An 8,357-nucleotide genomic window follows, 5' to 3' on the forward strand; every position below is an offset into this window, starting at 1 on the left:
GCATGGTGACAATCAAGCACACATTCATATTCAACTATGTACCACTTCATAAAAAATAAAAAATAAAAAAAAGAAGCTACAACCATCTAAGTATGTAAGCCTTACCTCTCTTTGTCAACAACTAAAACACCTCATTCAGTCCAGCAACCTAAGACAACCACCTTATAAAAAAAAACCTTCTCCATGTACAAAACCGACATCATGTTGTGTTAATTGTTGTGTAAGAAATGCTTTATAGATTGGTAGCTTCACCCATTCACTACAAATAAGGAAATGACTTCACCTGCATGGGTTGAACAATGCAAGGAGAAGGATGACATTTTCCAGAGCCAATATGTTTTCCAGGATTTTCACACTATTTTAGATGAAAAGAGTTGAGTCATGGCTCTCACAGTTGTTTCTTCATTTCTTTGCAAATCACTGAAATCAAATGACCATACACCATCCACTTTTCATACTTTTTCTTCTGCATTAACAAGAGAATAACATCTTATACGATCCTCGTGAGTTTCATCAAAATCAAAAACTAATTCTATTTATGACAATATAATTATCATGAACTTCATTTTTTCACTTACGACCAAGATTAAATATGAAATTTCTTAATAAATAAATTGTCTTCACAACGTATATTCTGACATGAAAAATTTAAAATAATATAGTCGCTTAAATCACGTATATAATAATTTCAAATAATATATCCTTATTTAAAAAACTAGAAATTATATTAGTTGTACCTTTTTAAAAAAAATAAACCACTTTCTTTTATAAAAAGAAACTCCTTTTCTTACAAAAAATAAAAATAAAAGTAAAGAAATATATTATATTATTAACAATTTAATGTCAAAAGAAAATATTGTTTTAAATATAAAATAATAATAAAAATAATATAATTACATAAATTTTAAAATAAATTAAGTGTGTTTTAATATCTAGATATATATACATATTTATTTTTATGTCATACTTGATTTAAAAAATTATAAGTTCCTCGTATTCATACTCGTATAATGACACTTTAAATATTTTTTTTATAAAATGAAATAATACCACAATTATAGGTGTATTTGCCATCTTATAAAGTAATCAATGTAACATTCTCAGATACGCTCTCCATCCGTTTGATCTGTTTGCTTTAAATCTGACGGCAGTTTATATATATATATATATATATATATATATATATATTAAAGAGTGAGATAAAGTCTAATTCAATTTTTAAGCTGAGATTTTACCTCCATTTATATATTATAAATTAATCTTACTTTTAGTTAATATAAATTTTTTAACATGCATTGTTGATAAACAAATATCATTAAGATAGATTTTGATATTTGTTGGAAATCACACATCGACTAGAGATTAGAGTCTTTCATACTTTATAAGTGGGTGCAAACCTCACCTCATAAGTCACTTTTACAAGGTTGAATTAAACTTAAAGTTCATTTCTTAATATGGTATCAGACTGTTAATATGTTATCACACACACGCTAACGACAATTCTTACTTTACAAATGATTTAGAAAATTGTTAGATCTATATGTTAGTTATATAAACTAGGAAAAATCTTAAGTATAAATTGATTTTATGAATGATATAAAAGTTATATATGTTTCAGCGATTCCGGCACCAACTAAGTGCCACCGAAAGAGGTGGAATAGAAGATAGAAGAGAGGAGAGTATTAATTAGACAGTAGCATGTTGTGGTTGCAACCGTCGAATGAACAACTTAAGTTATATGTATTAATTAAATGCTACCCAACAATAAAAGAGGTGACACAATTAATGTATACATTACTCAATAAATGCACCACACCTTGCTTTCTCTCTTCTCACACACCAACTGCATCTATCCTAACTAAACTTCTAAATCACCAAGGACATAAAATAAACCTTTTTTTCTCTCTTTCAAAAAATTAATAATTAAATAAGACATTAATTAAAGTGTGAGTTTTATGTGGAAGCACCAAAATAAATTAATATCTCCTAATTCTTACTATATAAACAAGATTATTGAAAAACTAATTAGAAAAAAACAGGCTTAATTTTGTATATAAGTTCATTTTTAAAAGGTTATTAACATTTTAAAATGTGAAATTATATGTTTACTTAAATGGCCATGAACCCTAATTTGCTACTAGAAGGTGTTATGTTTATTGTTGTCATAAATCTTGTCCATGCCTTTATTTAAGCCTTTCAGGAGACAAAGAGGACGACGAATAAAAGGGACACGTCAAGGGATTGTTGTTGACTTTTTTATCAATTTGAATAAATTGTTCTTTTATTTATTTTTAAAAATTAACACTCCAAATAATTTCATAATAAAAATTCCACAAACCAACCTACTCCAAAATATTTACTAAAATGGACCTGTTTTTTTTTTTAGGTTATAGAATTCAGCTTTGGAAGAGTCGAATTCTCAACATTACTTATGGTATGGACCAAAAAAAGGTTGGAATTTGAGTACCTGATAAGGAATTGATGTAGTATTTTGTTTTAAAACATCATTTTCTTTCAAAGAATTAAAATATTCTTAAAAATCATAATTTAAACAATATGAACTGACAATAAGGAATTTAATACTATATTAAAACTAACTATAACGAATTTAATACTACAGCAATTTCTCCCTATGATTTTAAATTTTTTATTTCTTAATTTGTATATAAGTTAATTTTAATTTCTTTAAATAACTTTTTTCTCTCATAAATCTTTGTGAAAAGGTTTATTTATATAAACCCGTTCAACATTTACTTAGAAGATGCAAAGTTAAAAGAATGGGTGGAAGAAAGAATCACCTTTAAGTATGTAAAAATACTGTTTGTCTCTTAACATTTAATCATTTTAGTATTGAAATTATTGTTTTCTATAACTCGATGAATTGACGTAGTCATAAGACGTGAATTTTTGTAAGAAAAATAAACATAAAAATAAAAAATCTTTATATAAATTATAATATTTTTTTATTAGAATTTTATCCTTTTAAATATCACATTGCCTAAATTCTCTTTTAAGTTTAGAAAATAACCAAAATATTGTTGTGCTGTCATAATTAAAAAAAATAGTAAAAAGATAAATGATCATATTAGTTCATTTGTTTACTAAAGGTTATGTATTTTTTTGGATATTTTTAAAAGATAGATAATGTTGGGGTAAGATTTGACATTTAGATATTATCAATCTTTAGATGAGATTTATGGAAGTATTGAGGAAAAAGATTATGCTTATAATTATTACATCTAGGATATTGGCTACATGAGTCTACTTAATAGGATATTGGATACATGAGTAAAGAATATACTATATTGGCTACATGAGTCTACTTAATAGAATATTGGCTACGTGAAGGATATATAATTAAGGAATATATGATAATTTGGAAATTATACATGATGACATGTGATTATATGTATAATTGTGAGGAATTCAAAGTAAGAACTCATGTAGTAGTGAAATTTTTAAACTTAGTACTTTTGAATAAAATTTTGGTATGCTTTATTATCTTTGGTTGAATGTTCCTATATAGGTTGGCATAATTCAAATAATAATATATTGTTCAAGTGATGTCCATGAGGTGAGTCATGATTACATATACCATTCACTATCACTTGAACGATAATATGAATGTTTAAGTGATAATTTGTAGTTTGAGTGAGAGAGGTTGAGACAAATTTCTCTCCGAAATAGATAACATAGAAGCGACAACTTGATTGTTATGGTAGTGGTCCATGAGTTTCTAAAACATGTGAGACCATGCAACTATATGTGAACATCAAATGATAGTGTAATTGCTCAAAGAGGAAGCGATGAGTTTAATGCTTTTGAAATTTGTTGTGTGTGACACAATGAGTGTATTGTTCAAGAATTAAAAAATGCTCAAGGCGATGGATACTCAAGTCTGGAGTGAGTAAGGGTGACAAGAATGATTTTTCTCTTTGGAGTTTGTCGTTTGTTGAGCAATATGACACTACTTAAGTGAACAAGTCTTCCTTAGTTGCAGGAAGTAATGTCACTCAAACGAAATGCGTTTGCTTAAGCATTGTTTAGCTGATGGCGATGATGATGTTGATGACTTAATTTTATGTATTTACAAACATATGATTAATGTAGAAGATACATGTTTGATAGTGTATTAATGAAGAGATGCCGACTATATATAAAAACATATATTATGATGTTTGTATTCCATGTTATCCTTCATAGATATGACCCCCTTTATAAATTATGGTGAGAATATTTAACATAATATTGGATCCTAAGGTTTTAGTATTAAGTATGAAACTCATTAAGAAAATGAGATATTGTATGTGTTTTATTATTGATTTAATCACATAAGTATTACTTTAGATGGTAAGAAGTTGAATAAGATTCTTGTATATAACTACCTTCATATAAGAAATCGAGATTGATTTTTACGAATAATATTTCTAATGGTTCATGTGTTAATCTTAACTTTTTAGTTAGACATATTTAATATAAATATTTTAAAAAATTCTAAATATGTATTACACATTCATATGTGATTGACATTTCAACATCTTATATTTCATAAAGTTAAGAAATTAATTTTCTTCTTGGGTTTGATGTTGAAGATATGTTTTTTTATATGTTATTGTATAAGTCGAGAAGGTCTTGATATGTCCTTAATTCACTGTTTTAAGCATTGGTCTACAGTCTTTAGTCTTTGGCAATCTTCGATCTCAACAGTTGGCACATGAGGAGGGGTACCAACAAAAGGTCATTTGACGTTCAAGTTAGATTTCGATATTCAGAGATTGATGATAGTTAATGATATTAAATGCATACCTTGACTTGAGTGTGGTCAATCTATTTATAGAGTGTGGTTGAACTTTTGAGGTGTTGTTTCTGATTAGTACGACTATCATTATTAATCTTGTGTTAGCCTGACATAAGACGTTAAATGATACTTTCATTTAGTTATTAGAAATGAAATTGTATATGTACGTCAAGGCGTGATCAACTGGATTGTGAGATATATTATATGGACGTATGCCTTTCAACCATATAAACATTATATAATGAAAAAGAGATACAATAATATATGAATATTTATGATATATTATTATATCTTTCTATTGGTGAATTATATTAAATAAAAAAAATATTAAAATAGTGGAACAACTTACAATCAAGTCATGTATAAAATTCGGTGAGAACTTGTGGTAATATCATAATAAGCAAAGAAAATTATACTAGAAAAAAAAATTGTTTTATAAAGGTTTATTTTTATGTTGTTAAAGTATTGATGTGCACATTTTTAAATTTGTAGACTACTTTATAGAGAAGTTTCAAATATTGCAAGGGGAATTGTAATTAAAACTCACTTAAATATTGTTTATTAAAAAGTGAACTTTAAGTCTGACTCAATCTTATAAAATTGACTTATAAGGTGTGATTTGCATCCACTTATATACTATGAAATATTCTTTTCTTTAGTTGATATGGGATCTCCAACACACTCCCCTCACATTGAGGCTGTCAACTTGTGTGTGTGACTATATATTGGTAAATTCTCCTTCCACCTCCATACCTTTTGTCGGCATCTCCATATTTTTTTTTAATTTCAAGAATATTCTTTTGAATATGGTGGAGAGTATGGTGTCTTCTTAATTTTCAAATGGTGGTGCTTGCTTGTGGTGGCTGATGGTGAATATTGGTGGTTGAGATAAGTTTTGTGGTGTTTTAATTGGTGGTGACTGTGTTTTTGTTCGCTTATTTATTTTCATTTTTTGAAAGCCACACAACTAAAATATAGAAAAACTAGCGATGTGCAAAAATTGAGTATAAAACTAAAAAAAAAATCTTCGCATGTCGAATACAATGAGTTTTCTCACCAACCATTTAACACACGCTCAAATGATGAAATTGCTCTCTCAAATGCTTTCGCTGAAGAAGAATGAAAGTGTCCTGGTTACAAGGGAGGTATAGGGTGCAATGATGCATCTGAGGTTATTTAAAAAGGGAAGGTATACTTCATGTAGGGTTATTTAAATTTTTTTAAAAGGTTAAAACTGACTTTTAACAATTAATATGGAGGTGTAGGGGAAATATATGGAGATAGAGATTATGGATGTTTTGATAGCAACCAAATAGTGAATGACTTAATAAGTTGAACAAACTTTTGTTATGATAGGATTTAAATGACTATAATAGATACTAAAAAGTGAATTTTAAGTTTAACTTAACCTTATAAAATGATTAATAAGGTGATATTTGCACACACTTATATATTATGAAATGTTTTTATCTCTAGTCGATGTGAGATTTCTAACAGTGTTGATATTTGAAATTCCTGTGATAAGTTTATATCTCTTTCAAATAAAATTGTGTTAAATGTTTAATATTTTTTTATTTCAAATTGATTTGCATCTCTATCGATACATGGTAGAACAGCATTAGAAATTAAACCAGTTAATGGAGCAGGAAAATCTTAAGATTTAATTCAAAATTTCCAAACAGTATAAGCTTTTAAAGTAGTATAGCTTTTGAGAAAAAGAAATGGATTGATATGCAGGGAAATGTCAACAATGGGATATAACTGCACATGGATTTGTAGATTCTAACGTTTATATTTGCAGGAATCCATCACTATCCTTATGATTAAGACTTAATATAATTATGAGAGTCTTTTGTAAGAAAATATTATTTTGGAGGGGAAGCATAAATTGAACCAATGGACAAATCAGGAAATGCATTCAAAACTGGGCCAAGATACATAATCAAATGACTCATTAATTCCATCATAGAAAATATTCAATTTTAATTTAGTTCAAAGTTTACATATGTTCATTTCAACTTGTTAATTAATTAAATTGATTTTTAATAATACTTTAAATAAACGTTTGCGTGTGTGTAGTGTGATATCAATTTAATTCGAGTTTAGAATAATGATTCTCTTTTAAAATATAATAATTTCAGTATTAAGTGTTTTATATTTCACATTAAATATTAAGATACTATTATATTTTTTTTTATCAATTATTTTTACTTGGGATTAAGGTACTTCTCAACACGTTTAATAAACAAACATCAATCTTTTAGTTTGACTGACACAATTTTAACCCGCTTTAAAATATTTAACACAAATATTTAACACAATTTTATGTGTGCATCCACTTTTTTATTTTTATCATTTATATATAATTATATTTAATATTAAAAATTAAATAAAAAATGTTAACTAAACTAAATAATAAGAAGAGATATTTTTAAGAGAGATGAATATATATAAAAAAAATTCTTCCTAGCGTAAGAACATTATGTTTCCACGTCAATTCCACATTTAAAAAAATTTGTGTTTTGTGTTTTACACTTCACATCTAAAATTTAAAATTGATAATTGCTTTTTACGAATTGATAGTATATTAGTTTAAAAAAAACAATTTTCAATTAATTAGAAGAATAATTAGTTATTTAGTAAATATTTATAAAATAAAAAATAACTGAAATATAAAAAAAAAACACCTCTTTTCAATTCAAAACCATATACAAAATGTTTTAGAAAAAATAAAAAATAACGTAATACCCATGATGATAAAATAAAATAAAATATTAATATAAGAATAAAATAGAAAAAGAATTGAAAATAGTCGAAGAGGGAAATCTAAGTACATCTATATAGTAGTGGAGGTTTAAATTTCAGTGATTTCTAAAAAACCTCAGTAAAGATTTTATTATTTTAATTTTTTTAAGTGGAGGTTTTTTTTTCTAAAATACTTTTACACACTCATTGTATTTTCTTAAAGGCTTTTTATTTTTTTCTCTTAACTTATCACTTTTCACTCTTTTTTTCTTTATGAAACTCCTTCCTATTGTTGTACGGTTGGGTTAGTCCCCTATTTCACAGTGATGTGAAGGCGTTACCGTAGGATAATATGAGGCTCGGTAACTTTTTCTTAAATGGCGTATCCGTGTCGGATACACGTATCTGTGTCGACACTCGTATGATACTTATCGGTGAAATGTTCAATTCAAAAAAATATTTGTTGGATTTTTGAAAATTCTAGCACGGTTCTAATACAATTTTAAAAAGTATAAATATAATAACTTTCTAAAAACTCAAATTTATTGTATAAATTTTTATTATGATTATAAAAATAAGAATAAATTCTTTTGAACCAGTCATGAAAAATATTTTCCTGCTCCCAAAAGAACCTGAAACATACTTTTGCACATAAATATTTATTTTTAATTTATATAATTCAAAATTATATAATATATAGATTCGTGTCCCCGTATCCTACATTTTAGAGATTATACGTATCTCTGTGTCCGTATCCGTGTTGTGTCAGTGTCCGTATCCGTATCCGTATCTGTGATACGTAGCTCATTCCTCT

This window comes from Phaseolus vulgaris, chromosome 8 (genome assembly GCF_051622355.1).
Source record: "Phaseolus vulgaris cultivar YP4 chromosome 8, ASM5162235v1, whole genome shotgun sequence".
In the NCBI taxonomy this organism is placed as follows: Eukaryota; Viridiplantae; Streptophyta; class Magnoliopsida; order Fabales; family Fabaceae; genus Phaseolus; species Phaseolus vulgaris.